We start from the raw sequence: 23,590 nt of genomic DNA, 5'->3' as shown, positions 1-23,590 counted from the left end.
TGGTGTGAATCGGAGGGTCTGAATTCGGATAGGCAGTGAGTGGCAATGTAGGATGGAGAAAAGCACCGCAGGGTTGTCAGCATGGGGAGGTCAGGAAACATGAAGTGGCAATGTAGGATAGGTTTCTGAAAAACATCGCGGGCTGGTGCGCATTGTATGGGTGTGTAATATTACATTCACTAGTAGGAATGAGAAAAACATCACGGGGTGGTGTGAATCGAAGTTTCTGAATTAGGATAGGCAGTGAGTGACAATGTAGGATGGAGAAAACCACCGCGGGGTGGTCAGCATGGGGAGGTCAGGAAACATGCAGTGGCAATGTAGGATAGGTTTCTGAAAAACATCGCGAGGTGGTGCGCATTGTATGGGTGTGTAACATTACATTCACTGGTAGGAGTGAGAAAAACATCACAGGGTGCTGTGAATCGGAGGTTCTGAATTAGGATAGGCAGTGAGTGGCAATGTAGGATGGAGAAAAGCACCGCGGGGTGGTCAGCATGGGGAGGTCAGAAAACATGCAGTAGCAAAGTAGGATAGGTTTGTGAAAAACATCGCGGGGTGGTGCGAATTCTATGGGTGTGTAACATTAAATTCACTAGTAGGAGTGAGAATAACATCACAGGTTGGTGTGAATCGGAGGGTCTGAATTAGGATAGGCAACGAGTGGCAAAGTAGGATGGAGAAAAGCACCGCGGAATAGTCAGCATGGAGAGGTCAGGAAACAGGCAGTGGCAATTTAGGATAGGTTTCTGAAAAACATCGCGGTGTCGTGCGCATTGTATGGGTGTGTAACATTACATTCACTAGTAGGATTGAGAAAAACATCACACGGTGGTGTGAATCGGAGGTTCCGAATTAGGATAGGCAGTGAGTGACAATGTAGGATGGAGAAAACCACCGCGGGGTGTTCAGCATGGGGAGGTCAGGAAACATGCAGTGGCAATGTAGGATAGGTTTCTGAAAAACATAGCGGCGTGGTGTGCATTGTATGGGTGTGTAACATTACATTCACTAGTAGGAGTGAGAAAAGCATCACGTGGTGGTGTGAATCAGAGGGTCTGAATTAGGCTAGGCAATGAGTGGCAATGAAGGATGGAAAAAAACACCGCGAGGTGGTCAGCATTGGGAGGTCAGGAAACATGCAGTGGCAATTTAGGATAGGTTTCTGAAAAACATGGCGGGGTGGTGCGCATTGTATGGGTGTGTAACATTACATTCACTAGTAGGAGTGAGAAAAACATCACGGGGTGGTGTGAATCGGAGAGTCTGAATTAGGATAGGCAGTGAGTGGCAGTGTAGGATGGAGAAAAGCACCACAGCGTGGCTAGCATGGGGAGGTCAGGAAGCAGGCAGTGGCAATGTAGGATAGGTTTCTGAAAAACATCGCGGGGTGGTGCGCATTCTATGGGTGTGTAACATTACCTTCACTAGTAGGAGTGAGAAAAACATCACGGGGTGGTGTGAATCGCATGGTCTGAATAAGGATAGGCAGTGAGAGGCAAGGTAGGATGGAGAAAAGCACAGCGTGGTGGTCAGCATTGGGAGGTCAGGAAACATGCAGTAGCAATGTAGGATAGGTTTCTGAAAAACATCGCGGTGTCGTGTGCATTGTATGGGTGTGTAACATTACATTCACTAGTAGGATTGAGAAAAACATCACAGGGTGGTGTGAATCGGAGGTTCCGAATTAGGATAGGCAGTGAGTGACAATGTAGGAGGTAGAAAACCACCGTGTGGTGTTCAGCATGGGGAGGTCAGGAAACATGCAGTGGCAATGTAGGATAGGTTTCTGAAAAACATAGCGGCGTGGTGCGCATTGTATGGGTGTATAACATTACATTCACTAGTAGGAGTGAGAAAAGCATCACGTGGTGGTGTGAATCAGAGGGTCTGAATTAGGCTAGGCAGTGAGTGGCAATGAAGGATGGAAACAAACACCGCGGGGTGGTCAGCATTGGGAGGTCAAAAACATGCAGTGGCAATGTAGGATAGGTTTCTGAAAAACATCGCGGGGTGGTGCGCATTGTATGGGTGTGTAACATTACATTCACTAGTAGGAGTGAGAAAAACATCACGAGGTGGTGTGAATCAGAGGGTCTGAATTAGGATAGGCAGTGAGTGGCAATGTAGGATGGAGAAAAGCACTGCGGGGTGGTCAGCATGGGACATCAGGAAAAATGCAGTGGCAAAGTAGGATAGGTTTCTGAAAAACCGCGGTGGTGCTCATTGTATGGTTGTGTAACATTACATTCACTAGTAAGAGTCAGAAAAACATCATGGGGTGGTTTGAATCGGAGGGTCTGAATTAGGATAGGCAGTGAGTGGCAATGTAGGATGGAGAAAGCACCGCAGGGTTGTCAACATGGGGAGGTCAGGAAACATGAAGTGGCAATGTAGGATAGGTTTCTGAAAAACATCGCGGGCTGGTGCGCATTGTATGGGTGTGTAATATTACATTCACTAGTAGGAATGAGAAAAACATCACGGGGTGGTGTGAATCGAAATTTCTGAATTAGGATAGGCAGTGAGTGACAATGTAGGATGGAGAAAACCACCGCGGGGTGGTCAGCATGGGGAGGTCAGGAAACATGCAGTGGCAATGTAGGATAGGTTTCTGAAAAACATCGCGAGGTGGTGCGCATTGTATGGGTGTGTAACATTACATTCACTGGTAGGAGTGAGAAAAACATCACAGGGTGCTGTGAATCGGAGGTTCTGAATTAGGATAGGCAGTGAGTGGCAATGTAGGATGGAGAAAAGCACCGCGGGGTGGTCAGCATGGGGAGGTCAGAAAACATGCAGTAGCAATGTAGGATAGGTTTGTGAAAAACATCGCGGGGTGGTGCGAATTCTATGGGTGTGTAACATTACATTCACTAGTAGGAGTGAGAAAAACATCACAGGTTGGTGTGAATCGGAGGGTCTGAATTAGGATAGGCAACGAGTGGCAAAGTAGGATGGAGAAAAGCATCGCGGAATAGTCAGCATGGAGAGGTCAGGAAACAGGCAGTGGCAATTTAGGATAGGTTTCTGAAAAACATCGCGGTGTCGTGCGCATTGTATGGGTGTGTAACATTACATTCACTAGTAGGATTGAGAAAAACATCACACGGTGGTGTGAATCGGAGGTTCCGAATTAGGATAGGCAGTGAGTGACAATGTAGGATGGAGAAAACCACCGCGGGGTGTTCAGCATGAGGAGGTCAGGAAACATGCAGTGGCAATGTAGGATAGGTTTCTGAAAAACATAGCGGCGTGGTGTGCATTGTATGGGTGTGTAACATTACATTCACTAGTAGGAATGAGAAAAACATCACGGGGTGGAGTGAATCGAAGTTTCTGAATTAGGATAGGCAGTGAGTGACAATGTAGGATGGAGAAAACCACCGCGGGGTGGTCAGCATGGGGAGGTCAGGAAACATGCAGTGGCAATGTAGGATAGGTTTCTGAAAAACATCGCGAGGTGGTGCGCATTGTATGGGTGTGTAACATTACATTCACTGGTAGGAGTGAGAAAAACATCACAGGGTGCTGTGAATCGGAGGTTCTGAATTAGGATAGGCAGTGAGTGGCAATGTAGGATGGAGAAAAGCACCGCGGGGTGGTCAGCATGGGGAGGTCAGGAAACATGCAGTAGCAAGGTAGGATAGGTTTGTGAAAAACTTCGCGGGGTGGAGCGCATTCTATGGGTTTCTAACAGGACATTCACTAGTAGGAGTGAGAAAAACATAACGGGGTGGTGTGAATCGGAGGGTCTGAATTCGGATAGGCAGTGAGTGGCAATGTAGGATGGAGAAAAGCACCGCAGGGTTGTCAGCATGGGGAGGTCAGGAAACATGAAGTGGCAATGTAGGATAGGTTTCTGAAAAACATCGCGGGCTGGTGCGCATTGTATGGGTGTGTAATATTACATTCACTAGTAGGAATGAGAAAAACATCACGGGGTGGTGTGAATCGAAGTTTCTGAATTAGGATAGGCAGTGAGTGACAATGTAGGATGGAGAAAACCACCGCGGGGTGGTCAGCATGGGGAGGTCAGGAAACATGCAGTGGCAATGTAGGATAGGTTTCTGAAAAACATCGCGAGGTGGTGCGCATTGTATGGGTGTGTAACATTACATTCACTGGTAGGAGTGAGAAAAACATCACAGGGTGCTGTGAATCGGAGGTTCTGAATTAGGATAGGCAGTGAGTGGCAATGTAGGATGGAGAAAAGCACCGCGGGGTGGTCAGCATGGGGAGGTCAGAAAACATGCAGTAGCAAAGTAGGATAGGTTTGTGAAAAACATCGCGGGGTGGTGCGAATTCTATGGGTGTGTAACATTAAATTCACTAGTAGGAGTGAGAATAACATCACAGGTTGGTGTGAATCGGAGGGTCTGAATTAGGATAGGCAACGAGTGGCAAAGTAGGATGGAGAAAAGCACCGCGGAATAGTCAGCATGGAGAGGTCAGGAAACAGGCAGTGGCAATTTAGGATAGGTTTCTGAAAAACATCGCGGTGTCGTGCGCATTGTATGGGTGTGTAACATTACATTCACTAGTAGGATTGAGAAAAACATCACACGGTGGTGTGAATCGGAGGTTCCGAATTAGGATAGGCAGTGAGTGACAATGTAGGATGGAGAAAACCACCGCGGGGTGTTCAGCATGGGGAGGTCAGGAAACATGCAGTGGCAATGTAGGATAGGTTTCTGAAAAACATAGCGGCGTGGTGTGCATTGTATGGGTGTGTAACATTACATTCACTAGTAGGAGTGAGAAAAGCATCACGTGGTGGTGTGAATCAGAGGGTCTGAATTAGGCTAGGCAATGAGTGGCAATGAAGGATGGAAAAAAACACCGCGAGGTGGTCAGCATTGGGAGGTCAGGAAACATGCAGTGGCAATTTAGGATAGGTTTCTGAAAAACATGGCGGGGTGGTGCGCATTGTATGGGTGTGTAACATTACATTCACTAGTAGGAGTGAGAAAAACATCACGGGGTGGTGTGAATCGGAGAGTCTGAATTAGGATAGGCAGTGAGTGGCAGTGTAGGATGGAGAAAAGCACCTCAGCGTAGTTAGCATGGGGAGGTCAGGAAGTAGGCAGTGGCAATGTAGGATAGGTTTCTGAAAAACATCGCGGGGTGGTGCGCATTCTATGGGTGTGTAACATTACCTTCACTAGTAGGAGTGAGAAAAACATCACGGGGTGGTGTGAATCGCATGGTCTGAATAAGGATAGGCAGTGAGAGGCAAGGTAGAATGGAGAAAAGCACCGCGTGGTGGTCAGCATTGGGAGGTCAGGAAACATGCAGTAGCAATGTAGGATAGGTTTCTGAAAAACATCGCGGGGTGGTGCGCATTGTATGGGTGTGTAACATTACATTCACTAGTAGGAGTGAGAAAAACATCACGGGGTGGTGTGAATCGGAGGGTCTGAATTAGGATAGGCAGTGAGTGGCAATGTAGGATGGAGAAAAGCACTGCGGGGTGGTCAGCATGGGGAGGTCAGAAAAATGCAGTGGCAAAGTAGGATAGGTTTCTGAAAAACCGCGGGGTGGTGCACATTGTATGGTTGTGTAACATTACATTCACTAGTAGGAGTGAGAAAAACATCACGGGGTGGTGTGAATCAGAGTGTCTGAATTAGGATAGGCAGTGAGTGGCAATGTAGGATGGAGAAAAGCACCGCACGGTGGTCAAGATCGGGAGGTGAGGAAACATGCCGTAGCAATGTAGGATAGGTTTCTAAAAAACATCGCGTGGTGGTGCGCATTGTTATGGTGTGTAACATTAAATTCACTAGTAGGAGTGAGAAAAACATCACGGGATGGTGTGAATCGCATGGTCTGAATAAGGATATGCAGTGAGTGGCAAGGTAGGATGGAGAAAAGCACCGCGTGGTGGTCAGCATTGGGAGGTCAGGAAACATGCAGTGGCAATGTAGGATAGGTTTCTGAAAAACATCGCGGGGTGATGCGCATGTTATGGGTGTGTAACATTACATTCACTAGTAGGAGTGAGAAAAACATCACGTGGTGGTGTGAATCGGAGTGCCTGAATTAGGATAGGCAGTGAGTGGCAATGTAGGATGGAGAAAAGCACCGCGGGGTGGTCAGCATGGGGAGGTCAGGAAACATGCAGTAGCAAGGTAGGATAGGTTTGTGAAAAACTTCGCGGGGTGGAGCGCATTCTATGGGTTTCTAACAGGACATTCACTAGTAGGAGTGAGAAAAACATAACGGGGTGGTGTGAATCGGAGGGTCTGAATTCGGATAGGCAGTGAGTGGCAATGTAGGATGGAGAAAACCACCGCGGTGTGGTCAGCATGGTGAGGTCAGGAAAAATGCAGTGGCAATGTAGGATAGGTTTCCGAAAAACCGCGGAGTGGTGCGCATTGTATGTTTGTGTAACATTACATTCACTAGTAGCAGTGAGAAAAACATCACGGGGTGGTGTGAATCATAGGATCTGAATTAGCATAGGCAGTGAGTGGCAATGTAGGATGGAGAAAAGCACCACGGGCTGGTCAGCATGGGGAGGTCAGGAAAATTCAGTGGCAATGTAGGATAGGTTTGTGAAAAACATCGCGGCGTGGTGCACATTGTATGGGTGTGTAACATTACATTCATTAGTAGGTGTGAGAAAAACATCACGGGGTGGTGTGAATCCGAGGGTCTGAATTAGGATACGCAGTGAGTGGCAATGTAGGATGGAGAAAAGCACCGCGGGGTGGTCAGCATGGGGAGGTCAGGAAACATGCAGTAACAATGTAGGATAGGTTTCTGAAAAACATGGCGGGGTGGTGTGCATTGCATGGGTGAGTAACTTTACATTCACTAGTAGGATTGAGAAAAACATCTCGGGTGGTGTGAATCGGAGGGTCTGAGTTAGGATAGGCAGTGAGTGGCAACGTAGGATGGAGAAAAGCACCGCAGTGTGGTCAGCATAGGGAGGTCAGTAAACAGGCAGTGGCAATGTAGGATAGGTTTCTGAAAAACTTCGCGGGGTCCTGCGCATTGTATGGGTGTGTAACATTACATTCACTAGTAGGAGTGAGAAAAACATCACGGGGTGGTGTGAATCGGATGGTCTGAATTAGGATAGGCAGTGAGTGGCAATGTAGGATGGAGAAAAGCACCGCAGGGTGGTCAGCATGGGGAGGTCAGGAAACATGCAGTGGCAATGAAGGATAGGTTTCTGAAAAACATTGCCTGGTGGTGCGCATTGTTATGGTGTGTAACATTACATTCACTAGTAGGAGTGAGAAAAACATCACGGGGTGGTGTGAATCGGAGGGTCTGAATTAAGATAGGCAGTGAGTGGCAATGTAGGATGGAGAAAAGCACCGCGGGGTGGTCAGCATGGGGAGGTCAGGAAACATGCAGTGGCAATGTAGGATAGGTTTCTGAAAAACCGCGGTGGTGCGCATTGTATGGTTGTGTAACATTACATTCACTAGTAAGAGTGAGAAAAACATCACGGGGTGGTGTGTATCGGAGGTTCTGAATTAGGTTAGGCAGTGAGTGGCAATGTAGAATGGAGAAAAGCATCGCGGGGTGGTCCGCATGGGGAGGTCAGAAAACATGTAGTAGCAAAGTAGGATAGGTTTGTGAAAAACATCGCGGGGTGGTGCGAATTCTATGGGTGTGTAACATTACATTCACTAGTAGGAGTGAGAAAAACATCACAGGGTGGTGTGAATCGGAGGGTCTGAATTAGGATAGGCAACGAGTGGCAAAGTAGGATGGAGAAAAGCACCGCGGAATGAACAGCATGGAGAGGTCAGGAAACAGGCAGTGGCAATGTAGGATAGGTTTCTGAAAAACATCGCGGTGTCGTGCGCATTGTATGGGTGTGTAACATTACATTCACTAGTAGGATTGAGAAAAACATCACGGTGTGGTGTGAATCGGAGGTTCCGAATTAGGATAGGCAGTGAGTGACAATGTAGGATGGAGAAAACCACCTCGGGGTGTTCAGCATGGGGAGGTCAGGAAACATGCAGTGGCAATGTAGGATAGGTTTCTGAAAAACATCGCGGGCTGGTGCGCATTGTATGGGTGTGTAACATTACATTCACTAGTAGGAGTGAGAAAAACATCACGGGGTGGTGTGAATCAGAGGGTCTGAATTAGTATAGGCAGTGAGTGGCAATGTAGGATGGAGAAAAGCACTGCGGGGTGGTCAGCATGGGACATCAGGAAAAATGCAGTGGCAAAGTAGGATAGGTTTCTGAAAAACCACGGTGGTGCTCATTGTATGGTTGTGTAACATTACATTCACTAGTAAGAGTGAGAAAAACATCACGGGGTGGTTTGAATCGGAGGGTCTGAATTAGGATAGGCAGTGAGTGGCAATGTAGGATGGAGAAAAGCACCGCAGGGTTGTCAGCATGGGGAGGTCAGGAAACATGAAGTGGCAATGTAGGATAGGTTTCTGAAAAACATCGCGGGCTGGTGCGCATTGTATGGGTGTGTAATATTACATTCACTAGTAGGAATGAGAAAAACATCACGGGGTGGTGTGAATCGAAGTTTCTGAATTAGGATAGGCAGTGAGTGACAATGTAGGATGGAGAAAACCACCGCGGGGTGGTCAGCATGGGGAGGTCAGGAAACATGCAGTGGCAATGTAGGATAGGTTTCTGAAAAACATCGCGAGGTGGTGCGCATTGTATGGGTGTGTAACATTACATTCACTGGTAGGAGTGAGAAAAACATCACAGGGTGCTGTGAATCGGAGGTTCTGAATTAGGATAGGCAGTGAGTGGCAATGTAGGATGGAGAAAAGCACCGCGGGGTGGTCAGCATGGGGAGGTCAGAAAACATGCAGTAGCAATGTAGGATAGGTTTGTGAAAAACATCGCGGGGTGGTGCGAATTCTATGGGTGTGTAACATTACATTCACTAGTAGGAGTGAGAAAAACATCACAGGTTGGTGTGAATCGGAGGGTCTGAATTAGGATAGGCAACGAGTGGCAAAGTAGGATGGAGAAAAGCACCGCGGAATAGTCAGCATGGAGAGGTCAGGAAACAGGCAGTGGCAATGTAGGATAGGTTTCTGAAAAACATCGCGGTGTCGTGCGCATTGTATGGGTGTGTAACATTACATTCACTAGTAGGATTGAGAAAAACATCACAGGGTGGTGTGAATCGGAGGTTCCGAATTAGGATAGGCAGTGAGTGACAATGTAGGATGGAGAAAACCACCGCGGGGTGTTCAGGATGGGGAGGTCAGGAAACATGCAGTGGCAATGTAGGATAGGTTTCTGAAAAACATAGCGGCGTGGTGTGCATTGTATGGGTGTGTAACATTACATTCACTAGTAGGAGTGAGAAAAGCATCACGTGGTGGTGTGAATCAGAGGGTCTGAATTAGGCTAGGCAGGGAGTGGCAATGAAGGATGGAAAAAAACACCGCGGGGTGGTCAGCATTGGGAGGTCAGGAAACATGCAGTGGCAATGTAGGATAGGTTTCTGAAAAACATGGCGGGGTGGTGCCCATTGTATGGGTGTGTAACATTACATTCACTAGTAGGAGTGAGAAAAACATCACGGGGTGGTGTGAATCGGAGAGTCTGAATTAGGATAGGCAGTGAGTGGCAGTGTAGGATGGAGAAAAGCACCGCAGCGTAGTTAGCATGGGTAGGTCAGGAAGCAGGCAGTGGCAATGTAGGATAGGTTTCTGAAAAACATCGCGGGGTGGTGCGCATTCTATGGGTGTGTAACATTACCTTCACTAGAAGGAGCGAGAAAAACATCACGGGGTGGTGTGAATCGCATGGTCTGAATAAGGATAGGCAGTGAGAGGCAAGGTAGGATGGAGAAAAGCCCCGCGTGGTGGTCAGCATTGGGAGGTCAGGAAACATGCAGTGGCAATGTAGGATAGGTTTCTGAAAAACATCGCGGGGTGATGCGCATGTTATGGGTGTGTAACATTACATTCACTAGTAGGAGTGAGAAAAACATCACGTGGTGGTGTGAATCGGAGTGTCTGAATTAGGATAGGCAGTGAGTGGCAATGTAGGATGGAGAAAAGCACCGCGGGGTGGTCAGCATGGGGAGGTCAGGAAACATGCAGTAGCAATGTAGGATAGGTTTGTGAAAAACTTCGCGGGGTGGAGCGCATTCTATGGGTTTCTAACAGGACATTCACTAGTAGGAGTGAGAAAAACATAACGGGGTGGTGTGAATCGGAGGGTCTGAATTCGGATAGGCAGTGAGTGGCAATGTAGGATGGAGAAAACCACCGCGGTGTGGTCAGCATGGGGAGGTCAGGAAAAATGCAGTGGCAATGTAGGATAGGTTTCCGAAAAACCGCGGGGTGGTGCGCATTGTATGTTTGTGTAACATTACATTCACTAGTAGCAGTGAGAAAAACATCACGGGGTGGTGTGAATCATAGGATCTGAATTAGCATAGGCAGTGAGTGGCAATGTAGGATGGAGAAAAGCACCACGGGCTGGTCAGCATGGGGAGGTCAGGAAAATTCAGTGGCAATGTAGGATAGGTTTGTGAAAAACATCGCGGCGTAGTGCACATTGTATGGGTGTGTAACATTACATTCATTAGTAGGTGTGAGAAAAACATCACGGGGTGGTGTGAATCCGAGGGTCTGAATTAGGATACGCAGTGAGTGGCAATGTAGGATGGAGAAAAGCACCGCGGGGTGGTCAGCATGGGGAGGTCAGGAAACATGCAGTAACAATGTAGGATAGGTTTCTGAAAAACATGGCGGGGTGGTGTGCATTGCATGGGTGAGTAACTTTACATTCACTAGTAGGATTGAGAAAAACATCTCGGGGTGGTGTGAATCGGAGGGTCTGAGTTAGGATAGGCAGTGAGTGGCAACGTAGGATGGAGAAAAGCACCGCAGTGTGGTCAGCATAGGGAGGTCAGTAAACAGGCAGTGGCAATGTAGGATAGGTTTCTGAAAAACTTCGCGGGGTCCTGCGCATTGTATGGGTGTGTAACATTACATTCACTAGTAGGAGTGAGAAAAACATCACGGGGTGGTGTGAATCGGATGGTCTGAATTAGGATAGGCAGTGAGTGGCAATGTAGGATGGAGAAAAGCACCGCAGGGTGGTCAGCATGGGGAGGTCAGGAAACATGCAGTGGCAATGAAGGATAGGTTTCTGAAAAACATTGCCTGGTGGTGCGCATTGTTATGGTGTGTAACATTACATTCACTAGTAGGAGTGAGAAAAACATTACGGGGTGGTGTGAATCGGAGGGTCTGAATTAAGATAGGCAGTGAGTGGCAATGTAGGATGGAGAAAAGCACCGCGGGGTGGTCAGCATGGGGAGGTCAGGAAACATGCAGTGGCAATGTAGGATAGGTTTCTGAAAAACCGCGGTGGTGCGCATTGTATGGTTGTGTAACATTACATTCACTAGTAAGAGTGAGAAAAACATCACGGGGTGGTGTGTATCGGAGGTTCTGAATTAGGTTAGGCAGTGAGTGGCAATGTAGAATGGAGAAAAGCATCGCGGGGTGGTCCGCATGGGGAGGTCAGAAAACATGTAGTAGCAAAGTAGGATAGGTTTGTGAAAAACATCGCGGGGTGGTGCGAATTCTATGGGTGTGTAACATTACATTCACTAGTAGGAGTGAGAAAAACATCACAGGGTGGTGTGAATCGGAGGGTCTGAATTAGGATAGGCAACGAGTGGCAAAGTAGGATGGAGAAAAGCACCGCGGAATGAACAGCATGGAGAGGTCAGGAAACAGGCAGTGGCAATGTAGGATAGGTTTCTGAAAAACATCGCGGTGTCGTGCGCATTGTATGGGTGTGTAACATTACATTCACTAGTAGGATTGAGAAAAACATCACGGTGTGGTGTGAATCGGAGGTTCCGAATTAGGATAGGCAGTGAGTGACAATGTAGGATGGAGAAAACCACCTCGGGGTGTTCAGCATGGGGAGGTCAGGAAACATGCAGTGGCAATGTAGGATAGGTTTCTGAAAAACATCGCGGGCTGGTGCGCATTGTATGGGTGTGTAACATTACATTCACTAGTAGGAGTGAGAAAAACATCACGGGGTGGTGTGAATCAGAGGGTCTGAATTAGGATAGGCAGTGAGTGGCAATGTAGGATGGAGAAAAGCACTGCGGGGTGGTCAGCATGGGACATCAGGAAAAATGCAGTGGCAAAGTAGGATAGGTTTCTGAAAAACCACGGTGGTGCTCATTGTATGGTTGTGTAACATGACATTCACTAGTAAGAGTGAGAAAAACATCACGGGGTGGTTTGAATCGGAGGGTCTGAATTAGGATAGGCAGTGAGTGGCAATGTAGGATGGAGAAAAGCACCGCAGGGTTGTCAGCATGGGGAGGTCAGGAAACATGAAGTGGCAATGTAGGATAGGTTTCTGAAAAACATCGCGGGCTGGTGCGCATTGTATGGGTGTGTAATATTACATTCACTAGTAGGAATGAGAAAAACATCACGGGGTGGTGTGAATCGAAGTTTCTGAATTAGGATAGGCAGTGAGTGACAATGTAGGATGGAGAAAACCACCGCGGGGTGGTCAGCATGGGGAGGTCAGGAAACATGCAGTGGCAATGTAGGATAGGTTTCTGAAAAACATCGCGAGGTGGTGCGCATTGTATGGGTGTGTAACATTACATTCACTGGTAGGAGTGAGAAAAACATCACAGGGTGCTGTGAATCGGAGGTTCTGAATTAGGATAGGCAGTGAGTGGCAATGTAGGATGGAGAAAAGCACCGCGGGGTGGTCAGCATGGGGAGGTCAGAAAACATGCAGTAGCAATGTAGGATAGGTTTGTGAAAAACATCGCGGGGTGGTGCGAATTCTATGGGTGTGTAACATTACATTCACTAGTAGGAGTGAGAAAAACATCACAGGTTGGTGTGAATCGGAGGGTCTGAATTAGGATAGGCAACGAGTGGCAAAGTAGGATGGAGAAAAGCACCGCGGAATAGTCAGCATGGAGAGGTCAGGAAACAGGCAGTGGCAATGTAGGATAGGTTTCTGAAAAACATCGCGGTGTCGTGCGCATTGTATGGGTGTGTAACATTACATTCACTAGTAGGATTGAGAAAAACATCACAGGGTGGTGTGAATCGGAGGTTCCGAATTAGGATAGGCAGTGAGTGACAATGTAGGATGGAGAAAACCACCGCGGGGTGTTCAGGATGGGGAGGTCAGGAAACATGCAGTGGCAATGTAGGATAGGTTTCTGAAAAACATAGCGGCGTGGTGTGCATTGTATGGGTGTGTAACATTACATTCACTAGTAGGAGTGAGAAAAGCATCACGTGGTGGTGTGAATCAGAGGGTCTGAATTAGGCTAGGCAGGGAGTGGCAATGAAGGATGGAAAAAAACACCGCGGGGTGGTCAGCATTGGGAGGTCAGGAAACATGCAGTGGCAATGTAGGATAGGTTTCTGAAAAACATGGCGGGGTGGTGCCCATTGTATGGGTGTGTAACATTACATTCACTTGTAGGAGTGAGAAAAACATCACGGGGTGGTGTGAATCGGAGAGTCTGAATTAGGATAGGCAATGAGTGGCAGTGTAGGATGGAGAAAAGCACCGCAGCGTAGTTAGCATGGGGAGGTCAGGAAGCAGGCAGTGGCAATGTAGGATAGGTTTCTGAAAAACATCGCGGGGTGGTGCGCATTCTATGGGTGTGTAACATTACCTTCACTAGTAGGAGTGAGAAAAACATCACGGGGTGGTGTGAATCGCATGGTCTGAATAAGGATAGGCAGTGAGAGGCAAGGTAGGATGGAGAAAAGCCCCGCGTGGTGGTCAGCATTGGGAGGTGAGGAAACATGCAGTGGCAATGTAGGATAGGTTTCTGAAAAACATCGCGGGGTGATGCGCATGTTATGGGTGTGTAACATTACATTCACTAGTAGGAGTGAGAAAAACATCACGTGGTGGTGTGAATCGGAGTGTCTGAATTAGGATAGGCAGTGAGTGGCAATGTAGGATGGAGAAAAGCACCGCAGGGTGGTCAGCATGGGGAGGTCAGGAAACATGCAGTAGCAATGTAGGATAGGTTTGTGAAAAACTTCGCGGGGTGGAGCGCATTCTATGGGTTTCTAACAGGACATTCACTAGTAGGAGTGAGAAAAACATAACGGGGTGGTGTGAATCGGAGGGTCTGAATTCGGATAGGCAGTGAGTGGCAATGTAGGATGGAGAAAACCACCGCGGTGTGGTCAGCATGGGGAGGTCAGGCAAAATGCAGTGGCAATGTAGGATAGGTTTCCGAAAAACCTCGCGGTGGTGCGCATTGTATGTTTGTGTAACATTACATTCACTAGTAGCAGTGAGAAAAACATCACGGGGTGGTGTGAATCATAGGATCTGAATTAGCATAGGCAGTGAGTGGCAATGTAGGATGGAGAAAAGCACCACGGGCTGGTCAGCATGGGGAGGTCAGGAAAATTCAGTGGCAATGTAGGATAGGTTTGTGAAAAACATCGCGGCGTGGTGCACATTGTATGGGTGTGTAACATTACATTCATTAGTAGGTGTGAGAAAAACATCACGGGGTGTTGTGAATCCGAGGGTATGAATTAGGATACGCAGTGAGTGGCAATGTAGGATGGAGAAAAGCACCGCGGGGTGGTCAGCATGGGGAGGTCAGGAAACATGCAGTAACAATGTAGGATAGGTTTCTGAAAAACATGGCGGGTTGGTGCGCATTGTATGGGTGAGTAACTTTACATTCACTAGTAGGATTGAGAAAAACATCTCGGGGTGGTGTGAATCGGAGGGTCTGAGTTAGGATAGGCAGTGAGTGACAACGTAGGATGGAGAAAAGCACCGCAGCGTGGTCAGCATGGGGAGGTCAGTAAACAGGCAGTGGCAATGTAGGATAAGTTTCTGAAAAACTTCGCGGGGTCCTGCGCATTGTATGGGTGTGTAACATTACATTCACTAGTAGGAGTGAGAAAAACATCACGGGGTGGTGTGAATCGGATGGTCTGAATTAGGATAGGCAGTGAGTGGCAATGTAGGATGGAGAAAAGCACCGCGGGGTGGTCAGCATGGGGAGGTCAGGAAACATGCAGTGGCAATGTAGGATAGGTTTCTGAAAAACATGGCGGGGTGGTGCGCACTGTATGGGTGTGTAACATTACATTCACTAGTAGGAGTGAGAAAAACATTACAGGGTGGTGTGATTCGGAGGGTCTGAATTAGGATACGCAGTGAGTGGCAATGTAGGATGGAGAAAAGCACCGCGGGGTGGTCAGCATGGGGAGGTCAGGAAACATGCAGTCGCAATGAAGGATAGGTTTCTGAAAAACATTGCCTGGTGGTGCGCATTGTTATGGTGTGTAACATTACATTCACTAGTAGGAGTGAGAAAAACATCACGGGGTGGTGTGAATCAGAGGGTCTGAATTAAGATAGGCAGTGAGTGGCAATGTAGGATGGAGAAAAGCACCGCGGGGTGGTCAGCATGGGGAGGTCAGGAAACATGCAGTGGCAATGTAGGATAGGTTTCTGAAAAACATCGCGGGGTGGTGCGCATTGTATGGGTGTGTAACATTACATTCACTAGTAGGAGTGAGAAAAACATCACGGGGTGGTGTGAATCGGATGGTCTGAATTAGGATAGGCAGTGAGTGGCAATGTAGGATGGAGAAAAGCACTGCGGGGTGGTCAGCATGGGACATCGGAAAAAATGCAGTGGCAAAGTAGGATAGGTTTCTGAAAAACCGCGGTGGTGCGCATTGTATGGTTGTGTAACATTACATTCACTAGTAAGAGTGAGAAAAACATCACGGGGTGGTGTGTATCGGAGGTTCTGAATTAGGATAGGCAGTGAGTGGCAATGTAGAATGGAGAAAAGCATCACGGGGTGGTCAGCATGGGGAGGTCAGAAAACATGTAGTAGCAAACTAGGATAGGTTTGTGAAAAACATCGCGGGGTGGTGCGAATTCTATGGGTGTGTAACATTACATTCACTAGTAGGAGTGAGAAAAACATCACAGGGTGGTGTGAATCGGAGGGTCTGAATAAGGATAGGCAACGAGTGGCAAAGTAGGATGGAGAAAAGCACCGCGGAATGGTCAGCATGGAGAGGTCAGGAAACAGGCAGTGGCAATGTAGGATAGGTTTCTGAAAAACATCACGGGGTCGTGCGCATTGTATGGGTGTATAACATTACATTCACTAGTAGGATTGAGAAAAACATCACGGGGTGGTGTGAATCGGAGGTTCCGAATTAGGATAGGCAGTGAGTGACAATGTAGGATGGAGAAAACCACCTCGGGGTGTTCAGCATGGGGAGGTCAGGAAACATGCAGTGGCAATGTAGGATAGGTTTCTGAAAAACATCGCGGGGTGGTGCGCATTGTATGGGTGTGTAACATTACATTCACTAGTAGGAGTGAGAAAAACATCACGGGGTGGTGTGAATCAGAGGGTCTGAATTAGGATAGGCAGTGAGTGGCAATGTAGGATGGAGAAAAGCACTGCGGGGTGGTCAGCATGGGACATCAGGAAAAATGCAGTGGCAAAGTAGGATAGGTTTCTGAAAAACCGCGGTGGTGCTCATTGTATGGTTGTGTAACATTACATTCACTAGTAAGAGTGAGAAAAACATCACGGGGTGGTTTGAATCGGAGGGTCTGAATTAGGATAGGCAGTGAGTGGCAATGTAGGATGGAGAAAAGCACCGCAGGGTTGTCAGCATGGGGAGGTCAGGAAACATGCAGTGGCAATGTAGGATAGGTTTCTGAAAAACATCGCGGGCTGGTGCGCATTGTATGGGTGTGTAATATTACATTCACTAGTAGGAATGAGAAAAACATCACGGGGTGGTGTGAATCGAAGTTTCTGAATTAGAATAGGCAGTGAGTGACAATGTAGGATGGAGAAAACCACCGCGGGGTGGTCAGCATGGGGAGGTCAGGAAACATGCAGTGGCAATGTAAGATAGGTTTCTGAAAAACATCGAGAGGTGGTGCGCATTGTATGGGTGTGTAACAATACATTCACTGGTAGGAGTGAGAAAAACATCACAGGGTGCTGTGAATCGGAGGTTCTGAATTAGGATAGGCAGTGAGTGGCAATGTAGGATGGAGAAAAGCACCGCGGGGTGGTCAGCATGGGGAGGTCAGAAAACATGCAGTAGCAATGTAGGATAGGTTTGTGAAAAACATCGCGGGGTGGTGCGAATTCTATGGGTGTGTAACATTACATTCACTAGTAGGAGTGAGAAAAACATCACAGGGTGGTGTGAATCGGAGGGTCTGAATTAGGATAGGCAACGAGTGGCAAAGTAGGATGGAGAAAAGCACCGCGGAATAGTCAGCATGGAGAGGTCAGGAAACAGGCAGTGGCAATGTAGGATAGGTTTCTGAAAAACATCGCGGTGTCGTGCGCATTGTATGGGTGTGTAACATTACATTCACTAGTAGGATTGAGAAAAACATCACAGGGTGGTGTGAATCGGAGGTCCGAATTAGGATAGGCAGTGAGTGACAATGTAGGATGGAGAAAACCACCGCGGGGTGTTCAGCATGGGGAGGTCAGGAAACATGCAGTGGCAATGTAGGATAGGTTTCTGAAAAACATAGCGGCGTGGTGCGCATTGTATGGGTGTGTAACATTACATTCACTAGTAGGAGTGAGAAAAGCATCACGTGGTGGTGTGAATCAGAGGGTCTGAATTAGGCTAGGCAGTGAGTGACAATGAAGGATGGAAAAAAACACCGCGGGGTGGTCAGCATTGGGAGGTCAGGAAACATGCAGTGGCAATGTAGGATAGGTTTCTGAAAAACATGGCGGGGTGGTGCGCATTGTATGGGTTTGTAACATTACATTCACTAGTAGGAGTGAGAAAAACATCACGGGGTGGTGTGAATCAGAGGGTCTGAATTAGGATAGGCAGTGAGTGGCAATGTAGGATGGAGAAAAGCACTGCGGGGTGGTCAGCATGGGACATCAGGAAAAATGCAGTGGCAAAGTAAGATGGGTTTCTGAAAAACCGCGGTGGTGCTCATTGTATGGTTGTGTAACATTACATTCACTAGTAAGAGTGAGAAAAACATCACGGGGTGGTTTGTATCGGAGGGTCTGAATTAGGATAGGCAGTGAGTGGCAATGTAGGATGGAGAAATGCACCGCAGGGTTGTCAGCATGGGGAGGTCAGGAAACATGAAGTGGCAATGTAGGATAGGTTTCTGAAAAACATCGCGGGCTGGTGCGCATTGTATGGGTGTGTAATATTACATTCACTAGTAGGAATGAGAAAAACATCACGGGGTGGTGTGAATCGAAGTTTCTGAATTAGGATAGGCAGTGAGTGACAATGTAGGATGGAGAAAACCACCGCGGGGTGGTCAGCATGGGGAGTTCAGGAAACATGCAGTGGCAATGTAGGATAGGTTTCTGAAAAACATCGCGAGGTGGTGCGCATTGTATGGGTGTGTAACATTACATCCACTGGTAGGAGTGAGAAAAACATCACATGGTGGTGTGAATCGGAGGTTCCGAATTAGGATAGGCAGTGAGTGACAATGTAGGATGGAGAAAACCACCTCGGGGTGTTCAGCATGGGGAGGTCAGGAAACATGCAGTGGCAATGTAGGATAGGTTTCTGAAAAACATCGCGGGGTGGTGCGCATTGTATGGGTGTGTAACATGACATTCAATAGTAGGAGTGAGAAAAACATCACGGGGTGGTGTGAATCAGAGGGTCTGAATTAGGATAGGCAGTGAGTGGCAATGTAGGATGGAGAAAAGCACTGCGGGGTGGTCAGCATGGGACATCAGGAAAAATGCAGTGGCAAAGTAGGATAGGTTTCTGAAAAACCGCGGTGGTGCTCATTGTATGGTTGTGTAACATTACATTCACTAGTAAGAGTGAGAAAAACATCACGGGGTGGTTTGAATCGGAGGGTCTGAATTAGGATAGGCAGTGAGTGGCAATGTAGGGTGGAGAAAAGCACCGCAGGGTTGTCAGCATGGGGAGGTCAGGAAACATGCAGTGGCAATGTAGGATAGGTTTCTGAAAAACATCGCGGGCTGGTGCGCATTGTATGGGTGTGTAATATTACATTCACTAGTAGGAATGAGAAAAACATCACGGGGTGGTGTGAATCGAAGTTTCTGAATTAGGATAGGCAGTGAGTGACAATGTAGGATGGAGAAAACCACCGCGGGGTGGTCAGCATGGGGAGGTCAGGAAACATGCAGTGGCAATGTAAGATAGGTTTCTGAAAAACATCGAGAGGTGGTGCGCATTGTATGGGTGTGTAACAATACATTCACTGGTAGGAGTGATAAAAACATCACAGGGTGCTGTGAATCGGAGGTTCTGAATTAGGATAGGCAGTGAGTGGCAATGTAGGATGGAGAAAAGCACCGCGGGGTGGTCAGCATGGGGAGGTCAGAAAACATGCAGTAGCAATGTAGGATAGGTTTGTGAAAAACATCGCGGGGTGGTGCGAATTCTATGGGTGTGTAACATTACATTCACTAGTAGGAGTGAGAAAAACATCACAGGGTGGTGTGAATCGGAGGGTCTGAATTAGGATAGGCAACGAGTGGCAAAGTAGGATGGAGAAAAGCACCGCGGAATAGTCAGCATGGAGAGGTCAGGAAACAGGCAGTGGCAATGTAGGATAGGTTTCTGAAAAACATCGCGGTGTCGTGCGCATTGTATGGGTGTGTAACATTACATTCACTAGTAGGATTGAGAAAAACATCACAGGGTGGTGTGAATCGGAGGTCCGAATTAGGATAGGCAGTGAGTGACAATGTAGGATGGAGAAAACCACCGCGGGGTGTTCAGCATGGGGAGGTCAGGAAACATGCAGTGGCAATGTAGGATAGGTTTCCGAAAAACATAGCGGCGTGGTGCGCATTGTATGGGTGTGTAACATTACATTCACTAGTAGGAGTGAGAAAAGCATCACGTGGTGGTGTGAATCAGAGGGTCTGAATTAGGCTAGGCAGTGAGTGACAATGAAGGATGGAAAAAAACACCGCGGGGTGGTCAGCATTGGGAGGTCAGGAAACATGCAGTGGCAATGTAGGATAGGTTTCTGAAAAACATGGCGGGGTGGTGCGCATTGTATGGGTGTGTAACATTACATTCACGAGTAGGAGTGAGAAAAACATCACGGGGTGGTGTGAATCAGAGGGTCTGAATTAGGATAGGCAGTGAGTGGCAATGTAGGATGGAGAAAAGCACTGCGGGGTGGTCAGCATGGGACATCAGGAAAAATGCAGTGGCAAAGTAAGATGGGTTTCTGAAAAACCGCGGTGGTGCTCATTGTATGGTTGTGTAACATTACATTCACTAGTAAGAGTGAGAAAAACATCACGGGGTGGTTTGTATCGGAGGGTCTGAATTAGGATAGGCAGTGAGTGGCAATGTAGGATGGAGAAATGCACCGCAGGGTTGTCAGCATGGGGAGGTCAGGAAACATGAAGTGGCAATGTAGGATAGGTTTCTGAAAAACATCGCGGGCTGGTGCGCATTGTATGGGTGTGTAATATTACATTCACTAGTAGGAATGAGAAAAACATCACGGGGTGGTGTGAATCGAAGTTTCTGAATTAGGATAGGCAGTGAGTGACAATGTAGGATGGAGAAAACCACCGCGGGGTGGTCAGCATGGGGAGGTCAGGAAACATGCAGTGGCAATGTAGGATAGGTTTCTGAAAAACATCGCGAGGTGGTGCGCATTGTATGGGTGTGTAACATTACATTCACTGGTAGGAGTGAGAAAAACATCACATGGTGGTGTGAATCGGAGGTTCTGAATTAGGATAGGCAGTGAGTGGCAATGTAGGATGGAGAAAAGCACCGCGGGGTGGTCAGCATGGGGAGGTCAGAAAACATGCAGTAGCAGTGTAGGATAGGTTTGTGAAAAACATCGCGGGGTGGTGCGAATTCTATGGGTGTGTAACATTACATTCACTAGTAGGAGTGAGAAAAACATCACAGGGTGGTGTGAATCGGAGGGTCTGAATTAGGATAGGCAACGAGTGGCAAAGTAGGATGGAGAAAAGCACCGCGGAATAGTCAGCATGGAGAGGTCAGGAAACAGGCAGTGGCAATTTAGGATAGGTTTCTGAAAAACATCGCGGTGTCGTGCGCATTGTATGGGTGTGTAACATTACATTCACTAGTAGGATTGAGAAAAACATCACAGGGTGGTGTGAATCGGAGGTTCCAAATTAGGATAGGCAGTGAGTGACAATGTAGGATGGAGAAAACCACCACGGGGTGTTCAGCATGGGGAGGTCAGGAAACATGCAGTGGCAATGTAGGATAGGTTTCTGAAAAACATAGCAGCGTGGTGTGCATTGTATGGGTGTGTAACATTACATTCACTAGTAGGAGTGAGAAAAGCATCACGTGGTGGTGTGAATCAGAGGGTCTGAATTAGGCTAGGCAGTGAGTGGCAATGAAGGATGGAAAAAAACACCGCGGGGTGGTCAGCATTGGGAGGTCAGGAAACATGCAGTGGCAATGTAGGATAGGTTTCTGAAAAACATGGCGGGGTGGTGCGCATTGTATGGGTGTGTAATATTACATTCACTAGTAGGAGTGAGAAAAACATCACGGGGTGGTGTGAATCGGAGAGTCTGAATTAGGATAGGCAGTGAGTGGCAGTGTAGGATGGAGAAAAGCACCGCAGCGTGGTTAGCATGGGGAGGTCAGGAAGCAGGCAGTGGCAATGTAGGATAGGTTTCTGAAAAACATCGCGGGGTGGTGCGCATTCTATGGGTGTGTAACATTACCTTCACTAGTAGGAGTGAGAAAAACATCACGGGGTGGTGTGAATCGCATGGTCTGAATAAGGATAGGCAGTGAGAGGCAAGGTAGGATGGAGAAAAGCACCGCGTGGTGGTCAGCATTGGGAGGTCAGGAAACATGCAGTAGCAATGTAGGATAGGTTTCTGAAAAACATCGCGGGGTGGTGCGCATTGTATGGGTGTGTAACATTACATTCACTAGTAGGAGTGAGAAAAACATCACGGGGTGGTGTGAATCGGAGGGTCTGAATTAGGATAGGCAGTGAGTGGCAATGTAGGATGGAGAAAAGCACTGCGGGGAGGTCAGCATGGGGAGGTCAGAAAAATGCAGTGGCAAAGTAGGATAGGTTTCTGAAAAACCGCGGGGTGGTGCACATTGTATGGTTGTGTAACATTACATTCACTAGTAGGAGTGAGAAAAACATCACGGGGTGGTGTGAATCGGAGTGTCTGAATTAGGATAGGCAGTGAGTGGCAATGTAGGATGGAGAAAAGCACCGCATGGTGGTCAAGATGGGGAGGTGAGGAAACATGCAGTAGCAATGTAGGATAGGTTTCTAAAAAACATCGCGTGGTGGTGCGCATTGTTATGGTGTGTAACATTAAATTCACTAGTAGGAGTGAGAAAAACATCACGGGATGGTGTGAATCGCATGGTCTGAATAAGGATATGCAGTGAGTGGCAAGGTAGGATGGAGAAAAGCACCGCGTGGTGATCAGCATTGGGAGGTCAGGAAACATGCAGTGGCAATGTAGGATAGGTTTCTGAAAAACATCGCGGGGTGATGCGCATATTATGGGTGTGTAACATTACATTCACTAGTAGGAGTGAGAAAAACATCACGTGGTGGTGTGAATCGGAGTGTCTGAATTAGGATAGGCAGTGAGTGGCAATGTAGGATGGAGAAAAGCACCGCGGGGTGGTCAGCATGGGGAGGTCAGGAAACATGCAGTAGCAATGTAGGATAGGTTTGTGAAATACTTCGCGGGGTGGAGCGCATTCTATGGGTTTCTAACAGGACATTCACTAGTAGGAGTGAGAAAAACATCACGGGGTGGTGTGAATCGGAGGGTCTGAATTCGGATAGGCAGTGAGTGGCAATGTAGGATGGAGAAAACCACCGCGGTGTGGTCAGCATGGGGAGGTCAGGAAAAATGCAGTGGCAATGTAGGATAGGTTTCCGAAAAACCGCGGGGTGGTGCGCATTGTATGTTTGTGTAACATTACATTCACTAGTAGCAGTGAGAAAAACATCACGGGGTGGTGTGAATCATAGGATCTGAATTAGCATAGGCAGTGAGTGGCAATGTAGGATGGAGAAAAGCACCAGGGGCTGGTCAGCATGGGGAGGTCAGGAAAATTCAGTGGCAATGTAGGATAGGTTTCTGAAAAACATCGCGGCGTGGTGCACATTGTATGGGTGTGTAACATTACATTCATTAGTAGGTGTGAGAAAAACATCACGGGGTGGTGTGAATCGGAGGGTCTGAATTAGGATACGCAGTGAGTGGCAATGTAGGATGGAGAAAAGCACCGCGGGGTGGTCCGCATGGGGAGGTCAGGAAACATGCAGTAACAATGTAGGATAGGTTTCTGAAAAACATGGCGGGGTGGTGCGCATTGTATGGGTGAGTAACTTTACATTCACTAGTAGGATTGAGAAAAACAACTCGGGGTGGTGTGAATCGGAGGGTCTGAGTTAGGATAGGCAGTGAGTGGCAACGTAGGATGGAGAAAAGCACCGCAGCGTGGTCAGCATGGGGAGGTCAGTAAACAGGCAGTGGCAATGTAGGATAGGTTTCTGAAAAACTTCGCGGGGCCCTGCGCATTGTA

This window comes from Cavia porcellus, unplaced genomic scaffold, assembly GCF_034190915.1.
Source record: "Cavia porcellus strain 051 isolate PalLab524CR breed Dunkin Hartley unplaced genomic scaffold, mCavPor4.1 scaffold_8, whole genome shotgun sequence".
NCBI lineage: Eukaryota > Metazoa > Chordata > Mammalia > Rodentia > Caviidae > Cavia > Cavia porcellus.
The sequence above is the reverse complement of the archived record's forward strand: the minus strand, read 5'-3'. Positions refer to the sequence as shown.